Below are 21,116 nucleotides of genomic sequence, written 5' to 3'. Positions count from 1 at the left end.
TGCTGAGGAGGTCTGGGTTGGATATTGGAGAGAGTTTCTCTCTTCGCCAGAGGGTGGCTGGGCACTGGAACAGGCTCCGCAAGGAACTGGTCCCATCACCAGTTCAAGAAGTGGACTCTGACAGCGTCCAAGAAGCGTTTGGACAGTGCTCTTGGACACACGGTATGACTCTTTGGGATGGTGCTCTGCAGGGCAAGGAGTTGGACACAGTGACCCTTGTGGGTTCCTTCCAACTCAGCATATTCTGTGATTCTGTGATATAGTCAGCAAAATAATACTTTATTTTGTGGTGTAGTTGCCTATCAGGTTAAGAAGCTGATCATGTGGCTGCAAAGGGCCTATATGATTTCATGTGTCATGCATGTGCATCATGCTCTCTGTATTTCTTTAAGCAGTACCTATCTCTGGGAAGCAAATGTTTGGAACAAAATTGGTCATCCTAGGCTTTTTCTATTTCTATTTTCTGGAAAAGACAAGAAGTAGAACAACACAATTACCCAAAAAATTGGTTAAGTCCTTTCGGGAAAGACCTTTCAACGTATTTGGGGAAGCAACTCATTTGTATTGCACAGATGATAGCCTGCTTACAAAAACATTCTTTTTACCAAACACATCTTCTTTTATATCAGTCTGAAAAAATTTTGGAATTTTTTGTAAATCATAATTTAGACATTGTGATATTTTGTTTAGAATCATAGAATCATAAAAAGTTTTGTGTTAGAAGGGACCTTAAAGGTCACCTAGTTCCAAGCTCCTTTCCATTGGCAGAGATGCCATCCACTAGATCAGGGTACTCAGGGCCCCATCCAACCTGTCTTTGGATGCTTCAAGGGGTGGGGCATTCACAGCTTCTCTGCAGATGTCTCAGCACCAGAAGAGCAAAGAATATCTTCCCAACATCTCATCTAAACCTGCCCCTTTCACTTTGGAGCCATTGGCTCTTGTCCTGTCACCATCCGCTTGTTTAAAAATTACTTCTCCCCCCTTTTTATAAGCCCCCTTAAGGTACTGAAAGACTGCTGTAAGGTCTCTGACACCTTCTCTTGTCCAGGCTGAACAACCCAAGCTCTCTTGGCCTGTCTTTGTAGGAGAGGTGTTCCAGCTCTCTGGTCATCTTTTTGGCCTCCTCTGGACCCACTTCACAGATTCACGTCTTTCTCGCATTGAGGACCCCAGAGCTGGACACACTTCAGCTGGGATCTCACAAGGACAGAGAAGATGGGAAGAATCCTCTCCCTTGCCCTGCAGGCCAGACTCTTTTTGCTGCAGCCCAGGATACAGCTGGCTTTCTGGTCTGCAAGCACACACTGTTGGCTCACATCCAGCTTTTCATCGACAAGGACATGCCTCCACCTAGACACAGATCCATTGATCACAATGCCCTGGCAGCATCTATCCAGTCAATTTCTTATCCACTGAATAGTCCATGCATCAAATCCGTGCCTCTCCATGTTCAGGTGTAGGGAAGACCAGCTGAAAAGAAAGAGCCAGGCATGTAACTTTAGGCATTTCCATTTTGACAGCTGCCATAATCTGTCTCCTTTTTGAAAACACTGAGCATAAATGGTATAAGATCAAATGTTACATCTGGTGTACATCTGGTAAGAATGTATATGCTATGAGTTTTTGTTGGGGAAGCTGATGTTCGGTAAAATGTTAAGCTACTGAGGTGAAACATAAACATAAAATGAAACATGACCCTATATTTGATATTAAAGAATAGAAGAAATAGACCTGGAGACATTTTCATGTGAGCAGGTTGCAGCAGTGCACAGCACCCTGAAGGAGCAGGAGCTGGCAGTTAAAACTGTTTTATGGCCAATCCTGAAAAATTTTCCTGAAAAGTGAATCTAAGCATTAATACATCATTATATCAATAACTGAATAATTCTTAGTTTTCAAATTTCCCTGCAGTCTATAATCAAAATTCAATGGCATCCCCAATCACAGGAAGTATGAGCCTAGAGAATTTTGTTGTGGCTTTTTTATATTTAATTTATTTAGAAGCTTAGAAACAGAATTGTATTTTAAAATATTGCAAACATCTGTCAAGCTTTAAAAAGTTATGCACAAAATCTACCACAGAACAAAAAGGGGGGAAAGTACCAAGTAATCTCATTGCCATTTAGCATTTCAAGATGGAAAAGATATCTAATCTATCATGCTGCTAAAATGAAATGGTAACTTATTTCTTCATGTATACAAACAGGCAAATATTCAACAACTATTTTCATTGAACACAAAAATAATTTGATATGTTACTTGAACTGCTTGTTATTTAAAATACTGAATACTCTATATATTCTGTAATAAAACATATAGAATTTTAGGACATCTGATAACTTAAAAATGTATCTGAGATGGAAAAAATGGTGAAACATTTTATAAAACATCAAATAAGAGAAAATTTTAACTGTAAGTAAAACAGTCTATTTCAACAAAGTGGCTTTATTTATACACGTAAAAAAATTCTCAGATAATATGTGGTAGAAAAAGTCAGAGGAGATAATTTTGGAAGCTACAAAATTGGACATTTGACATTGATATTCAACTCTGAGAGTTTCAAAAATCTATTACATATTCATTGTTGGCGGATGATTTTCAGAAGAAAATAAAAAGCAGGATAAATCAAAAATAATTTTGACTCACTAGCATAATGAAAGTATCAAAAATCAGACCTTGAAAGCATATCCAAAGCACACAAACTATTAAGTTCCCATTGCCCTGCTGAAGGCACCGAAAAGATGGTTGTTCTAATGGCAAATTCAAAATACTTGCTAAAGTAGTAGGATGAGACAGTCATATATAATTAAGCTTTCATAAATTTTGATGATGTCCCAAAACAATATTATCACAAGATGTTCATGGTCTTCAGCAGAAAATGATGATGGATTGAAATTTTCCACAAAAGAATGAGCAGGCTAAACCATTTTTTTTCTGTCTACACTGGTACTCTTCTGAAAGGTGACAGTGAGTAGGAGATCCAAGGAGGTTGGTTAGAAGGGTATCACTGTGTCCGACTCCATCATAGTTTTGAAATGAGTGTATGTCACCTACAGGTTCTCTTGAAGAATATTTTTGAGTATACAGAAACACTTTTTTCATTGCATCTCAGCTGTATAGCTGGATTCTGTCTCAGAATATGATTTCTCAAATGCCTTCATAGTTGTTTTTAGAACTTGTTTTCTAACTTGGAAAAAAACGTTGGCAAGATTTTTGTATAAAGAGAAAGATGGTCACACAGAAAGGAAAGCAGAGGACAATCTCTGTCAATACTTTGAAGTATTTCTTGAAGTTTGAACACTATGTTGGCACATCAGAGAAGTTCTCTGCACTCCCCAGATCTGTTTCTGAGTAATCCAAATAGTGAATATTTGTATTAGGAAGGGACAGGTCTTTAAAACCCATGATAAAGCACCCTTATTTTGAAACTTGTGGTATTATTCAGCAATTCCTATTGTGTTATAAGTCCATGTGCTTCTTAGATACACACATGTTTAAAATGTGAGACTTTAAGCTTCAACACCTGGATGACTTTCTTCCACAGAATCACCTTTTTTCCAGCTTTTGCTGTGGGGCCAGGCACGCAAGTCCTCAAAGACCACAAGACCATGATCATCAGTATCAGACCTGTGCATTGCCAGATTGCAGCAGGACATGCCTGATCCCCCTCATCCTGTATCTGCTGAGTGAACCAGAATGTGTGTCATGGCACTTATTTCAGCTTTATGCTTTTATATCTGCTGGGGGGACAAACAATTACTGATCTGGAGTAAAGCAGCAACCCTTGGTCTGGCATGAGATCTGTTGATATCATATCATATCATGTTGATGTCAGCATACTTTACAAACAGCATAGAGTGAGCAGAGATTATATCAGGCTGGCACTTTAGATTGTGTGATTTCAGCGCTTTCAAGCAGGGAGCCTTCAAAAGGGGCTGGGGGCTGGGGACCAAACTGATGGAAAGCAGCTCTGCAGGGAGGGAGCTGGGGGTCCTCTTGGACAGCAAGTTGTCCATGAAGCAGCAGTATGCCCTGGGGAGAAAGACCGTGGTATCCTGCAGGACATCAGGAAAAGCATGGCCAGCAGGTAGAGGGACATGATCCCGCCCCTCTACTCAGCCCTGGTGAGGCACATCTGGAGCGCTGTGTCCAGTTCTGGGCTCCTCAGGATGAGAATGACATGGAGCTCCTGAGACAGGTCCAGAAAGAGGCTATAAAGATGATTGAGGGACAGGAGCATCTGTCTTGTGAGAAAAGACTGAGGGAGCTGGGCCTGTTGAGCCTTGAGAAGAGATGATTGAGAGAGAACTCATCAATGTGTGTCGCTCTATTAGGAACGGCGGGGAAGAGATGACATAGACTCTCATGGAGTCAGAACAGGAGAATTTCTCGTAGTTTATTGCTTCAGCTCTGTTTTATAGACTGATACGTAGCAAGTACAGAAAGGAAACTCTTATTGGTTAGTAAACTGCTACATCACCATCATTGGTCAGTGGGGCTCACCACCCCCCTGACTTTCTCCTGCAAAGAAAACAAGGGATAGAAAACAACACCTGCAAGGCTGTTTTGTGTCCCTGAGGATTGTTTTAATTCCTTCTCATGTTTTTCCCAGACTACTTTCTCAGGCAAGGCTGAGGAGCTATGCGGCCTGTAATTTGTACAGGCACTCTCATTCAGATTTAGCATCCATAAATGTGTGTGAGTATCTAAAGGATGGGTGTCAAGGAGATGGACCAGGCTCTTCTCATTAGTGCCAAGCAACAGGACAAGAGACAAAGGGCAGAAACTGATGCACAGAAGTTCCATTTGAATATGAGGAAGAACTTTTTATTGTGGAGGTGACTAAGCAGTGGAACAGATTGCCCAGAGAGGTTGTGGAATTTTCCTCACTGGAGATCTTCAAGAATCATCTGGACACAGTCCTGTGCCATGTGCTCTAGGATGTCGCTGCTTGAGCAGGGAGGTTGCAATACAGACCCCCGTGTTCCCTTCTAGCCTTACCCATTCTGTGATTCTATGGGAAGACATTCCCCATGTTGCTGAAATGATCTGAGCTAGCTGCTGCTTTTTGCATTGGGTCCACTGAAGCAAGTCTGTAAGAAGAGGTGGGGAAATCAGAGACACATTTTCTCAACACTGCTACAATGGAAGCTCCTCATCTGGGAACTCCATTAACTTTTGTGACCTTCTGCTATTATTCCTGTGTTCAGCTTTATGCAGGATAATCCCATAAAAGGACTCCCATTTGAAGGAAGGCTCAGGTACTCACAACCTGATTGTGTCCTTTACCTTTCTTCCACTCCGACAGTCTTAATTTCTCTCCCATATAAGTATGACTTCTTTTGTGGAAACTGTCACTGTGAGCAAAGATACACTGAATTTTATTCTTGCACATAAAGAAATACAGGCTACTATTTTTATGTGCTTTTACAGTTTTAAAAATAAGCCTTCAAAATAAAATTCTGATTCTTTTCCAAAGGTATTTAGTAAAATTTTTTTTGGTCACATCAAAAAGATTAGAAACAAACTCTTTAGTTTAGGAGCACATGGAAGTTTTCCCACACTAAAGAACTCTGCGCCTCTCCTCCTGCTCATGCCAGGATCTACCTTGGTTTTGCAGATCTTTGATATGATGTACACAAATTAGCACATGCTTCAGCTGTTAGGCATTCACTTGAATATACCAATATGGGCATGCATTATCATAGTGAAAGTGCAGATGTCAGAAATTTCACATAAATAAGACTCCCAGATAACAGTTACATCAGTCTTATTTATTAATTTGCCCTTCTTTTTGTAAACACAAAGAGGAAAGCAAAATGAAAAAAAAAAAAAAATCCAACAAGAAAATAGAGAGTGGTACACTTATGGCCTTAAAAATATAGCAATCATACCAGTATTTGCTAGAACAACTTTGATTATGTTTTTAGGAAGGAACTCTACAGTTTTACAGGTTACACAAGTTAAGTGAGGTGACCTACAAAGTGAAACACGATATTTTGGTGGGTCTAGGTTCTGAGTTCTGTGGGCTTTGAAGGCTATGATTTGTTGTCTCATGCAGATTTTCAAGTCTCAGCTGAGATTGCTAAGCAAGGAGAAAAACTGAAGCAGTAGCTGTTCCAGTGCATACCTCTCAAGTGTCCACTCAATCCTGGCTTTTTCAGTATCAGCTGATATTTGGACTGTGCAGTTAAATGTTTAGTCCACAACTACAGCAGCAGCCATAGTTTAGCACCTACTGCAAGCTTAGAGTGGAGCCTACAAATTGCAGTGATTCCCCTCTTCACTTTCAGGGGCTGGATGCAGCCTGAGCCATGGAGTATGGATGGGCAGCCAGGAGAGATGGGCTTTGTCTCCATGTAGCAGGAGCTGTGTCTGCTGAGCTAACCCCAAAGCTGACTGAGATTAAAGGCTTTCTAAACTACTGGAGTTTCAGGCACTGATCTTAGAAGCTTCTCTGAGGTTACAGGTAGGAATAATTTTTACAGAGTTTTGACCCATGGATGTATTTGGATGAAGATCTGGTGGGAAATGTTTTTGAGTGTTGCTAATTTGGATGTGGTTTGGCAAAGTAATGCTAGTGACTACTGTTGTCTGTTCAATTCTCCCTGTGTGTAATGAAAATTGATTAGCTCCGTGCTTTGATCTTAATGATTTTCTTTCTAGATATATTTAAATGTGACATCAAAGCTGTCCAAAATATCAGACTTGATATAGTTACCACTAGATTGCTTTAATGAAACTAATAAAAAATTAAACTATATGATTTTTTTATTCTGAGTGTGCCTGAAGGCAAGCAAAAGAAACACCTTATAAATGTGAAAGAAATCGATAAACAGATACCTACAAACTTAAATAATCCATAGAAAAAAAATAATGGCCTTTAATCATCCAGTAACATTTGGAAATCAAATACTGCCCAATCTTTCAATTAAATAACTGCCTTCTTAGTAACTGTATAACACACATAACTGTGTAACACACCAAAATTATTTGGGCTATGTAGGGCCATTAAGCCAAGGGAAACATGCTTTTCTATAAGTACATTATTATTGCATGTGTTGTGATGTAACTAGAGAAACATTTTTAATCAAGAGGTGACAGAGGGAGGACAGCTTGTTTGTTTCTGGGGTTTTAGTTTGGTTTTTATCAGCAGGACGGCTTGTTTTTCTGAGAATGCTATTTCAAAAGAGTAGAAATTATTTGTCAAATTGGTCCTATGCTTAGAAAAGAAATTATGAAATGTTATAATGGTTCCACAAATCTCACTTTTCAAATCTGAAAAATTTGAGAACTCACATAGTGAGGCTTCTTTATAAAATTATTTCATTTCAAATTCAAAAAGCCATATTAAAAAAAAAAAAAGCCTTGTCTGGCCTGGCAATCAAGTTACCAGTTTACAGTTCTGGATGAAAACTGGAATTCTTTAACTAAATAATCCTGGGATTGTTAAAGAGGAATTGTAAATGAGAATGTTGCCATTCATATGACGAAATCCAGTGGGATTAGGCTGCAATGGAAAAGACACCTGTAATGTAGATGGTTGAGGTTTCTGCCCTTGAAACTCTTTCTGTCATTGGAATAACAGTCATTGTGTGTGAATCTTACTGTAAATTACATTTAAGATTTGATAAAATGGGTAACTTCTTTGAATGGCCTAATCTCCCCACTGTTTAAAAAGAGAGGAGAGGGAGGACTGTTAGGAGAGGTGAGCTGAATCCCACATGAACCTCTTACAGCTATACCATTCACAGCAGAAATGTGTGACAAAAAAATATTAATCTGTGATTTTTTTTCAGTGAAGTTACACCTGGTTGACCCTTGCATATATGGATACAATATTTCAGTTTGGCCCTTGCAAACTTAACACTGGATTGATTGTCTTGTCAAAACCAGAATTGAAGACACTCACAGGATTTCAGGCTAGGTCCTCAGAACTGGAAATGCAAGAACTACAGGGAAATAATGTGTCTTCTCTGTAGAAACAGCTGCAATCCCTCAGCTGGTGACCCTGTCCTGTTGCTGTTCTACTTTTTTATAGCTTTGGGCAGGTGAGTCAGACTAGACCTGTGGTTTTTATCACACAGCCACACCAAATCTTATTTGCACGATCAAGCTCAAAATAAGCTTGTAGTTTCACAACACATTTTATTTGTCTACAACATAGGGTATTTGGCTACATTGCAGGAAAAGCACTGGTTCCCATTCCCATCAATATTCTGCAGTTTTCTCATCGTGGGTGAGTGAAGAGTGTTCTTTCATATGGTTGAGGGTGAAAATCAGGTCTGGATCACTCACTGTCGTGAAAGAGAGAAATTTATTGAGCCAGCTTTTCTACTCAGGAAAACAGGGTGTGTAACCACATTCTTCAAGAGTGATTCAGATGGCAAACTGCCTGCTGTCTGGAAATGTATTGATGCCTTCATTTTGGTACATTTTATTCCTAGTAGCATAAAATCTTGGTTTTTTGCCAGTTTTAGCACAGTATCCTTCATATTCAGCATTGCAGCACCTAGAATAAAAATTTTCAGCAACATTTACTTATTTTTCTCCATTCAAAGAATTGTGTGGTTTAGGAGAAAGTCTAAAGATTTACATTTCCTTAGCTTGTATTGCCCCCAGTTCATGTCTGTGTGTGTAGGTTTATGTAGAAATGTGCTCCCTAGTTAACACAACCCTAGGACAGCACAGAGTCTTCACACAAATGCTAGAAAAAATCTCCATTAGATATTATACAGGAATAACTGTTCCTTCTAAGCATTACTTGAGCCATATTGCTAATTATATGAATGTAAGATTCTTTCATAAGGAAAAATACCAAGATCATGACTGGTTATAGACCTTCAATAAATATTTCAAACGTGTTTAAGCTTGACTGTTCACTGTCTCTGATATCTACAGACAATAGAATCAGTGATGAATGCATATGAAAATAAAACTTTTACTGATTTTGTATACAGAGCAGTATCAAACAAAAGCAAACAGTGTATTCAGGCTTCCTTAGAACACTACACCAAATAAAAAGTAGGTTAATGCAGTAAAGATCACAGTTCATCTCTTCTCCCACACACTGAACATGCATAGTAGCATGCTGGCAGTTCTGATTCCTGATGACCATGAGCTATAAACAAGTAATAAATATATTAATATTCTTGATGGATCAGCTCACTCCTAAATCCCAATATTAAAGAGTACCAAGCTATGTTGCATTTTTTTTTTTTGCTTTTCTGTCTTTTTTTTGGTTTGTTTTTTTGCAATGTTTTAAAATTTGCATTGGAATATAAAAAGGGAAATGCAAAGGATCAAAGTGCTTGGCAGGCAACATTCTGCAGCAGCCGTCTCAGAGCAGCGATGTACACCTTTGCTTGCAGGCTGATGGAACAGACATCAGCAGGGCAGAGCATCAGGAGAAACAACGAGCCAGTTTAGTGTCCTGAGCATTTCCAGACAGTGAGAGCACAGCATCCCTCTGCATCTATTTGACCACGTCAGCATGTGTGTTCATCCACACATGAATGATAATTAGTAATTAATCCTTTTGTTACTACAGGTAAATCCTTTTGTTACTATAGGTAGCACATCTTGCAGCAGAAGTGAGGCCTCTTTCGTTGATGCTGCTTGCTCTCAAAATTGGCAAAAAAACCGCTGTCATTAAGTTATTGTTTTGTCTTTGCTCAAGTAGCTCAGAAGGACAGTTAATTGAGGACTTAGTTTCAGAAACACCTGGCAGTGGTCAAAGCTAAGGGAAATCAAACAGATGTTTATTGTTCAAGTATAAAAACCTTCCTTTGTGTTATTGAACCCCAACACATTCATTGTTAGCAGAAGGATGTTTTCCTCTCAGAGAATTTGCATTTTATTTGTAAATACCATGCAATTATTTTCCTTTTGTTTGTTTTGCTTTGGGCTTTTTTCACATATTTATCTTCCTAGAGCAGTTTAAATAGAAGGAAAATGTGTTTATGTTGTTCTCTGTAGCAAGGTTACCATGATTCAGCATAAACAGGTAAAATGCCTTCAGTTAAATACAATGCTCTGCTATTCATCGTTATTGTTGTAGTGACTGTGCCTGTCCTCAGAGAACATTGCACAGCAACAATTTGTATTACACTACTTCTTGTTTTCTGTGGGCAAATACGTCACAGCAAATTGCCATAGTGTTGCAACCTGCCCAGCAGAGGTCAGAAAAATGATAACTTTTAACTACACATAGTTAGCACAAACATAGGTTACTGAATTTGGGGGCCACACAACTGAGTGAGTAAAAGTTCAAATGCCTATTTCTGGAATATATATATATATATATATGTTATAAAAAGTAGCATGCTACATGATTATATGCCTTCTTTATGCCCTTGCTGTCAAACGTAATTTATCTTTTTTTCCAACATTTCACAATCTTGAGAATTTTGTAGGTTAAGGGGAAATTCTTCAATAAGACAAAAATATTTTGCATTTTATGTTTCCTGCTCCTAAACATCACTGGCAGATGTCATCTTGTATTAATAAGAGTACTAGGTTGGGCTCAGATTTTAAATTTGATCATGAAAAGTTTAATTTTTTAAAGGGAAAATGTTCATTTTTAATCCTAACCAAATCAGGAAGACAAAGACCTGCTTTCAGAAGCAGTTGATTTGTTCTCTCTGTATTGAACCTATCTCAAAAACTGGGAAGATTGTTAATTTATTTTTTTTTTATTCAGCTTCAATATAATTGTGCAATTTGGCAGTATAATGGATTTTTCTAGCTGGTCTCTATTAGGATGCAGTTTTTGATTGACCAACCGAAGAGTAAGGGTTTGTTCATGTTTATAATTGTGTTAGGAGTAGACCCTATGGAAAATATTCCTTTCTGCATCTACTTTTTACCATTAAGATGATCAAGGTCTCAGCTCACAAGCTATAATCTCAAATGAACAAAATATACAGACTGCAGGTCACAATGGAACCACAAGAAAAAAAAAATTACCTTAACTTTTTTCCTCCTTTTTCAGCAACCATTTCTCCCATTAGGAAGAAATGTATAACACATTATCTTACTTTCTTGTGTATGAAGTAATTCTGGACACTCCTGTGCCCATTTTCATTTTAAGTGCTGCTGCATATGGTACAAAAGATCATTTGTGGGGAATCCATTGCAAAATGATAATTTAATCATCAACATTACATTCTCAAGAATACAGGTAGAATATCCACTCTTTTAAAGTGAAATCAGAGAAAATATATTTTTTATATTTTTTGATTTTTTACAGGTACTCTTTCTTTATTCTTTTCCTCACAGACTATCATTTCTTCATCCTTAATCAGGGTAGATACATCTGTAGAAAATAAAAGGGGTTTTTAATTTTTCCATAGATTTTCAGCCTTATGGAGAGTCTATTTACTTAATTGTTACAAAACATTCAGTCTTTCTAAATGTAAATTTTGATTTTGACATACACTGTATAAATTATCTGTAAGCTGACTTCAAAAAGAATGATGTCTTAATCAATGGTTGTAAATCTATGTTAAGATCTTTACAGCACTTTAAACTTATTCATGAAATTTATTTTCTTCAAATTTCAAATTATTGAATAACCTCCAAGCACTTTCTAAGCACTAGCAGTAAATTTTTTGTGCTTTGCAAGTCAGTACCTTCCGTGTAATCAACAGTGAGTGTTGCCCTATTGTCATTGATTCTTGCTACCCTATTGATGTCATCAAGTTATATCAGTGTTGTATACCATTATATTGTTAATATGGTTTTTGTATATTGAGTCCTTGAAATTTTAATATGGTTTTGTCCAGAGTTACTGAAAAACAGAGAATTGACTCAGGAGGAACTGAATTATTCTGAAGGCTCCACAGCTAAGGTAGATGTTTCCCCAATCTGTCAAAAGAATGATGAAAAATAGGCTGTCAGAAATCACTTGATTTCCACCTAATCATGTACTACAGCAAAAAGATGCTCCAGGGCGTGCATTGCTCTTCTCTGTGTGCACTCACAGGTAGACTTTGAGATCTGAGACTGAAGGCCAAGTGCTTTCATCCATGCAGGAAGTGCAAATTAGACAGCAATACAGTGCACACAATCTGGAAGTCAGCTTTGTTAGCACTAGAATATAAAACTTCCTCAACTAAATAAAATATCCTACAACTAAATCATATGCTGGCAAAAGCTTTTAAAATTCCAGTGTCAGTGTTCTCCCAGCAACGGTTATGATGGGGTCAAAACTGTGGGAGGCAGTACTGTAATTGTATGAGAATAATTCACTAGAGGATGGGCAAATTACAATATTGACTTCCTTGTTCAATTCACTAATGAGCTGTAATGGCACCGTTTTCTATTGTGTCTCTTGGGTACATGGCAAACAATCTGTGCATTCAAGCAAATAGGACATGTGTTTCCCCAGTGGGCAAATAAGATGCTCTTGATCTTCTCTCCTCATATTTTAGAGACTCTTAACAAGAAACTTCCTATATAGTGATTTAGGACTATGATGGCTGGTTTTTTCACCCTTCAAATGCTATTAATATTTCAGTAGCAGGCCAAGTATAGTTCTCATTTATTCTAAAAAAATGAAACACTGCCAAAGGAATTATAAAATTCTTCAAAGTGCTTGCTCTTTAATTTTGTGATAGAGACAGATAAAGTGCCCTGCTAGCCATCAGCTCTACTTTTTCCAAACACAATTCCAGAAATTTCAATGCCAAATAAGAAAGGAAAAGTTTCTTATCATCTGTTTGCAATGCTTGTTTCACAGAAAATCTAGCTCACACTTCTCACAACTGGAGCTGACTGGCTGGGGGCAGGCACTGCTGCAGACACTGTATGCATTAATGGAGAATGGGGATTCAGTTGAAGAAGTCTAGTTCACAGCATAGGTGTTTAGTTCAGCACTATGTCACACCAAAGCAGATAAATGGCTCTGTTTTCAGAGCTGTTTTGCAGCAAATTACATTGTAGCACAAAATTATCTTTTTGGCTTTTCAATGGCCACCTAAAAAATATTCCTGGTTTAGGAAATCCTTAGAAGGCTTTTTGAATAGTATGCCTTGTCTCCAAGATTTCACCTTTAAATACAATCATACTTCTATGTGTATTTCATTACCTAATGATTTCAAGGGATATTTGGTCCAACCAATGTCTGACAGAATGGATTTTCCCCAGATGTCATATGTAATGCATCAACTGAACAACATGAAACATGAAAACCTTTCTTTATGCAGGGAGTGCATTCATGTCCTGGGATTTCTGTTCTGGAAGGCACATAGAAACAGTGATAGTTTGCCCTAAATATTGAAATATTTTTAACTTTATAAAATCATCTGAATCTCTCAGAAATCATGGCTATGAAAAATGTGGAAGAAAAAATGTAACAGTTTTCAAAACAGTCTGTTGTTTCTTTTGCATTGTGTGGCAAAATTTTTGCTCTACAATTATCATAAATGATAAAATATACTATGAGAACATGAAAGAATTTTCCAGCATCATGGATATCAACCTTTATTTCCTATTCCTCACTATTAACTGTGTCATTTTGAAATTGATATTCCAGAAAATTAACTACCAATTGTCACAGTGGTTTCCAGGCTTGAACACCAAAGGACATTTTCTAGAAGCTGTATCAACTTGTGGGCACTTCTGGTGGGCTGGTGCTGCTGGTGAGGATGGCTTCTGGAGGCTGAAAATTTTGATCTGAAAACTTGAATTATTTTTTTTATTATTATTATGGGGGTACATAAACTCTGAAACAGGTTGTCCATACTGATTAGGAGGTTTCCGCCTTTGGAAACATTCAGTGTTTTACTGGACAAGACGCTGGGCCACCTGATTTAATTAGGCCTCTTCCAGGTGGAGATTTTATTAGGCAGCCTCAAAAAAACCCTTTCAATGTTTTTTTTATGAGCCAGCATCCCTTTCTTTGAAACACATTTCACCTTTAAAGAAAGGCAATTGCTTTGTGTGAAGCTACAGTTCTTGGCTAAAATCCCGATTCTCCTGAAGTCAGTGGAAAATACCTCCTGAACATTCAGGACCTTACGTATCATCACCATGGAAAATAATGTTAGTTGGTGTTCTGTGGCTGAACACTGCAACTTTAACCCAAGATTGTGTAGTGCTGCTCTTTGCTGTGACTGGTTGCATTTCTGTTGGATTGCTGTGCAGTCATTTTGGAGCAGGATTAAATTCCTCACTACCAGAACCAACATCGAAAAATTAAACAACTGCTTATTAACATAATCACTCCGTCATAGTGATTGCACATCATTTGGCACAGCAAACTTGCAAATCTGCATCTTTGGTGTCTACAGTTGGCTTGCAGTACCAAAAAAAGATGATGTTTTCAGTCTGTGCAATTGCTGATGACAGCATCCTCCATATATGAGGGTTATGGCTCTGTGCTATTTGCAGAACAGCTGCAACAGTGATTTTTCTCTGGTTTTCTGATTCTTCATTAATATGAAAGGAGAAAATATCATCTCCCTTCCCCTTTATCCTCTTTTCTAAGTTGAGAATGTATCCTGAGCAACAAAAGTACGGGCATGGAGGAATGCCATGTTGGTTTCAAAAGGTGTCTTATGTTCTGGAAACTATCGTTTTACGCCATGGAGCATTCAAAGAGCATGGCTTTTTTCTAATCGAGTTCAACTTCACATATTTTCAAGAGAGTAGGCACTAGTCCCAAATGTTTCACTGAATCAATATTCACTATTGCTTTTTTGCATCTGAGCTACACAGACAGGTGTGAAATGATCCAAGACTCTCTGTAGTGCAGGATACTATTTCTGTAGCTGGTAGGACTGAACTTTTAGAATGTTTCAGCCCCAACACAGTCTTTGAGTCCAAAAGGTGGTTGTTCTTTCCATCCAAACACCTCACGTCAGCTATTTTCTCATAGAGATTTATGCATGCTTATTAAACCTTTTAAATACTTGTCTTATTATTATATTGTATTATTAGTCTTATTATAATCAGACTGCAAGAGATGCAAGGTGGTAAGCTTTAAAGCAGTGGAGGAATAAACTTTTTCAATATATTTGAAAGAACTTGTTAACTTGTTTCTGTTTCAGTCTTCTGGAATATATTGTCTTCATCTAGTAGATCAGGATAGACAGTGCTGTCAAAACATAATCTTAGCAGAGCTCACTTTCCTTCTTATTTTTTTGAGGCTTAATTAAGAAAATGCAAATACAACTGATACTGGCTTGTTAATTGGCACGCTGTTTTCATTAAGGTGTGAAATGTTCTTATGGAACAAAAAATATGGAATATGTAAAAGATCTGCTTGACATTCACAGACATTCACAGCTGTGAGAAGTACTGGAGAATTTAACTTGAACTGACTCCAAGCGTGAGACACATCAGTTTCAAGAAATTTTGAGGGCTTCTAGCCCTCAGTGCCACAAGAAATGCTTTTCACATCTTAAACATATCAGGTAAGATAAGTTTGAATTCTAGTACAGTAAAATTTGAATTCCAGTACAGTAATTATTTTATTATTACCTTCTTTTTTTTTTTTTTTTTTTTTTTTTACTGAGAGATTAGCCACAAATAACCATTGGTGTATTCCTGAGGAAATGTCTTTTATCCAGAATTAATCTCCTCAAGAGAGGAGATAAGGTTACATATTTATACTAAACAGTGCTTTATTATATGACTGTAAGTTATGACCAAGCTCTATGGGGTTCATATTCTAAGAATATTTTTAAAGTATACTCCAGATATGATAATAGGTGAAGAAATGTGAATTTGTGAATCCAAAAGAGTTGAAGCATAAGGTAGTAGCAACAGATGTGAACTGATTATAGAGCAAATTTGAAGCAGGTCTTGGTTAAGTGATGGCTAACCAACTTTAGTCATTTCAGTTTCAGGCACAGAAACTTGTGTTCAGATCATGATTCAACAATAGTTGAAAAGTACACAATATCTTGAAAAGCCATTAATCAAGGTCCTGTCCAGCTTAAGATATTGAAACCTGTGTTGGAGGCACCATCTCTGAACTTTGTATAACAGCACAAAACTCTGACATTCAGTTATCATTTTACAGTTTTCTTCTGGGGCTATATATAGACTTGTACTTTGAAGAAGCAGACCAATATTTCACCATGGTTCATTTGCCTTCAGTTGTTTTGACAAGTTGAGCAGCAATCCACAACTACTGATGTTTTTCCAAGATCATAACTTACTCTAAAGTCATGGTTTTCTAGAGGATGCAAAAGGGTCAAAGTAAATCTTTAAATACAAGGTTGTGAATGGGTGAGAGAACATGGTGCTCAACACCCAGGCATGCTAATGTTACAAACCACTGTTCTGCCACTCTTCTTCATTTGTAATGCATCAGCACTATTCAAGTTACAGAGTACATTAATTTGATTATAATTAGCTTATTACAGCAGAATGAAAAAAATCTAAAATAACACTGCTGTTCTGTGAGAATTCTGTGCTTGTAAATATTAGGCATTCATGGACTGCTTAGGGATTTTTGGCAAACGCTGGCAGTATTTGACAATTACCAATTGCATCCAATTTTGTTGTTTTTTTTCACAAATACTTTCAAAAGACAAAACAAATCTTCATTGTTCTTATATAATAATGAATTTTTTCATTATTTACCCTATAAAAGTCTCATAAATTCATCTTCCAATTTCTACCCTATTTGTAGTAGAGAAGTAACTTAAATCAGGCAAGCCTAACAAGGTCAGAAAAGAAGTAGTCCTACCAAGGCCAACAGAGTTAGTTCAGCAAAGTATGTTTCAGAAAGAGATAAAATAAGAGTGACTTAAAAATTAAAATAAATCTAGAAATATAAGTATAAATTCAGAAGAAGAGCGAGGAAGAACTTGCAATAACATTACTAGTTAACACATAGCTAACTACATTTTTTAGAACAAAGAAGAAACAAAGATGACAATAATTTGAAGTTACATGTGGAAAGAAAATGTAATTCCATTCAAGAAAGCAGAAAAAATCTCAAAGCTTGTATTAGGAAGAGGTGTTAAAAAAGTCATATTTCATTATTTAAAAGACACTAATTTAAGGAACATACCAATTATTACAATAGAAAAGAAACCAAACCAAACAAATAAAAATCCCACTGACAATCCCTGGAATGAAAAAAGAATATAAACTATAAAAAATGTAGAAGTATAGCAATGCAATACACAAAAAAAAAAAAAAAAGTCTATGACATTTCAGCATTTTTATGTCAAAACAAGTAGTCAGTTGAAGGCTTTTTTCAAAATCCCCAGTTACCTCTCTCTAAATTTTTGCAAGGTGCATTTAAGCTTCCTGTCAGCATGGAGGTAGAACACCTTTCTGTTCAGTTTTAATGAAATCAAACTTGGACATCTTTCTTCAATTCAAATTAAACCTCACCTTTATATAATAATATTATATATATATATATATAATATTTGTTATAATGTGAGACAACTTTGGAGAAAAGTAATAAGAAAGGTCAGAGAACATAATAAATGAAATCATTTGTCAGTCCCTACCTGACAGCAATTGTGTAGCTTTACAAAAAAATACCAGATCTTTAATTTAGCAATTACTTCACTATACACTTGCTTTTAAGCCTTGTATATATAGAAACTGCTTGTGTCACAAAACAGAGAGACCACATGCAAAGCAACTAGGTTAGAGCACAAAAGACCATTTATTTTAAAGTATAATATTTGGCTGAAGGTGATGAAAGAGTATACAGTGGGGCCAATGTTATTTCAGTGGTATCAATAGAAACAAGAAAAATAACAGGACTGTGTAAAAAGCTGCATAGTAAAATTGTAAAAGGAACTTCAAAATAAGGTATGTTAGGTCTTCTCTTGCATTACAACTTGCAGTTGTGCAAGTTTCCCAAAGAAAACGCAGAAACCAAATAATTTAGGAAAGAAGTATAGAATTAATAGGTGCCTGTGGTGGGGGGAATAACACTGCCCTGGTATGGAAATCACCATGTTTGCTCTACACTTCTCACAGTTTTTCTCAGTCACTAAAGAGACTAGACTGTTCTCATTGATCTCTCTTGCTAGACAGGATTTTGTAGGGCTGCTGAGAAAGATCTTAGGTTTTTTAGCAAATATCTCTGGTTCATTGAACAAAAAGAAACGTGAAAACTTGAGAAAATTCAAGGTGGGCTTAGTAGTCAAGCTACAAAAAGAATTTAGGTTATGGCTCATGGTGGAATGACTGAGTCTCTCACAGATACAAAGGTTGGAACATGGATCTTGGGCACAGACACAGCTATCATTGGGAATACTCTTTTTAAGGCACATTTACACAGCTTAACTTGCCAACTGTAAGCCCAAATGCATGTGCTGCCTCTTAAATACAGAATACCATTGAACAATGTCTCTAGAAGAGAGAATTTTTGCTGATTTAGAGGTTGGACTTCAGGCAAACATAACCTAAATTTGCCAGCATTGCCATCTAAATACATGGAGGAAAAATGTTTTAAATCCTTCATTTTGATTTTTTAGGGTTTCAGAGATTTATAAAATGCTCTAAGCAGGTAATTGTCTCCACTCTGGATTTAAAGGTCTTAATCCTCTCTTCAAGGCATTTCTTTTAAAATGTGTGGGTGACTGGTAGGCTAAAATAGTGACTGTGTGACTTTTACTGGTTTTATACTTTTGCTCTTTGCACAAGTGTAGGATACAGAGTATATGGTACTGGAACAGACCAAACACTAACTCTTGTGATCAAGAGCTAAAACTTGTGATTTTCTGAGGCCATGGAAAAGTCTCAGCCTGCAAGATGTCATTTTTTCCTCTTTTATCTCTAATTCAACATGCATATGGAAGTGAAAGGAACCCCACAAAAATCTTGCAGTTGTAGGACTGTCTGGGAATTCTGCTGTAAAGCTCATACCCCTTGATCACATGAATTCCCCCCAATGGGAGCTCCTGCTCCAGGTCCCTTCTCAGCACACACCCAAATAACAGAGATGCAGTTCAGCTCCATCTCATTCTCCAGGTATTTTAAAGTGAAGCAGCAGTCAATGTTTTGATGACTCCAAAGTTTCATTGTTAAGTCCTTCATTCAGTATGCACTGAGAAGCTCAGGTTTCCTTGTCCTGGTGGAGCTTAGGCTTGAGACAGACCCTGAACTACCCAGTCTAGACAGGCTGGCCCACCCTCTCCCATCCAGCATGCCACAAACAGGCAGTTCTAGGTGGCTGGACTACACATGGTTCTAGGCATAGTCTAGACTACGACTGTCTTGATGGCAAATTTATGGCAACATAATCCCCAGCAAAAAATTGCTAAGGCAATGATTTTTGACTACTTGTTCCTTTGAGGCTGCAAGACAGTCCTGACTTTGTGACAGTTTGCAGCTGGTAACAGCTGTTGCTGCTCACCCAGTGCCTTTCAAAGATCTTGCTGCTGCTTGTTATTTAAAGGTTCTATGCAACACCAACAGTCTCTACTTTGGGAAATATCTACGTTTGTAACACAAAACTAGTAGCTGTCAATGGATGGAACTGAGAGCTAGCCAAGAGCTTTCAAAAGGCTTTTTCCTGGCTTAAACTCTTAGCCTTGTTTCCACCAGCTAGTGGAAACAGCTCATGAACATGATGTTCTGAACCCAGTTAGGCATTGACTGATAGTAATTCACCCACTGTCAGTGCTGAGTGACAGAAGGGATTGAATTTTTTGAGTTGTAAAGTTTTCCGACCCACATCCTACATAATATTTTACATCATTGAGCACAAACCCACAGAAAGATGCATAAATTACAATAGTAAGATATATTTCCCTAAATTAAATTTCTACTTTTTTCCTCAAATGTTCCTTCTCCTTTGTGATCAAGTTAAAAATCCAAGATGTAGGAGGCAACACTCTTACCATAAATATGTAGACTGACTTGTTTGGACAATAAAAAATAAAACACAGAGCCCAAAGGATATGCCTTTCAGTGTTGTATTTTAATTTTGTGTGATGTCCCATAAAGAGCTACTTAAGTGCAATAGCCTGCTATATCCAAAGATCTCAAAGTTATGGAGAAATATATTATCCCTCACAAGATTCCACTAGACTTGCCTCAAATGTGGGAAAATTAAAACACAATTAAACAACCTGCCTAGCATTATATAGTAAATCAAATGCAGGGACAGAAATCCTTGCTTTTAATCCTACAGTTAATTCAAAGATGGCCTCTGCTTTTGTTGCGATGACCCTGTAGATTTAAATTTACTTTTTTTTTCCCTTCCCCTTTTTAATTGTATTTGAGATTTTAGGATTCAGTTTAAAGCTGGCACCTGAAAATTAATGGAAGACAAGCAAATTTCAAGAAAAAGTAAATACAAAATAATAATAGTAATAGTAATAGTAATAGTAATAGTAATAGTAATAGTAATAGTAATCACTATCATTATCATTATCATTATCATTATCATTATCATTATCATTTATTTATTTAATTTTTTATTTATATATTTATTTATTTTCCTTCAGCCCCTTCTAAACAGGGCCATTTTAAGAATCATCTCCACTTCTTAGCGAAAAGAATTCTGGGTGAAAAGAGCTTCTCCAGTACACAGTAATATCCCTCCTTTGATTTATATCTCAGGTTTATGGAAGTGTGATTTCAATTTTCCCTTTTAAATACCAGACCAAGAAGTTTTGCCACATCTTTTCCTCTCTGCCAAACATTTCACTTGGCAGTGCCTCTGCCGTGTATGTGCCTCTGATCACCACAAAGGTGATTTGAGCTTGGCATTGCTCCAGTGCAGCACCTCTCCCTGTACTTTACCTTCTCAGCAGTAGGTCTACAGCCAAGATCCATCCCCTGGGGCACAAAAACAGCTGTCCCTTGAGGACAGCAGGAATCTGACATTTTTATTGACATCCTTCTCATATTCTCTTTATAATAATATCTGCCTTGTACCAAGAGTGCAGTAGGATTAAAAATACATAAAACTGAGTCAAAACAATTAAATGGAATGAAAGTGTAACCAGAGTTGCAAGGAGAAAAAAGTACAAGGAGAGAATCAAATGTGTTCTGGAACATTGTTTTTTAAATTAATGCTGCCAGCAGTGGAAATGGCAAGCGTTTCTTTCCTGTAATAGGTAGCTGAACGTGCTAGGGAAATGAAAAAAACAGTTCAGGGACTGTTGCATTAGTGAAAA

The sequence above is a fragment of the Poecile atricapillus genome, chromosome 3, assembly GCF_030490865.1.
Source record: "Poecile atricapillus isolate bPoeAtr1 chromosome 3, bPoeAtr1.hap1, whole genome shotgun sequence".
Taxonomy (NCBI): Eukaryota; Metazoa; Chordata; class Aves; order Passeriformes; family Paridae; genus Poecile; species Poecile atricapillus.
The sequence above is the reverse complement of the archived record's forward strand: the minus strand, read 5'-3'. Positions refer to the sequence as shown.